We start from the raw sequence: 316 nt of genomic DNA on the forward strand, positions 1-316 counted from the left end.
GAGTGGGAAAGAACCGGGGGGCGGGGTTGGAGGAGGTGTTGGGTAGGGAACTGAGGATGTTGAAACGTGCAGAAAGAACGCTTGCTTTAAGAAATGTGTGATCAGAGGAAGGATGCTAAATCCCGGTTCCGTTGCTTTGGGTACCAAAATCTTGCGAAGCGACACCAGCTTAACTGTAGGTCATTTGGCCGTATGTCCCGAAATCTCTAAGTTGCTTCACCTTTTTCTGTCTGCGAAACAAAGGCAAATATATTAGATGGGGTGAAAGGGGTTCGTTTCAGAATATATTGAAACAGCTTTTAGGACAGTCGCCTTA

The sequence above is a fragment of the Myotis brandtii genome, unplaced genomic scaffold (genome assembly GCF_000412655.1).
Source record: "Myotis brandtii unplaced genomic scaffold, ASM41265v1 scaffold613, whole genome shotgun sequence".
Classification (NCBI taxonomy): domain Eukaryota; kingdom Metazoa; phylum Chordata; class Mammalia; order Chiroptera; family Vespertilionidae; genus Myotis; species Myotis brandtii.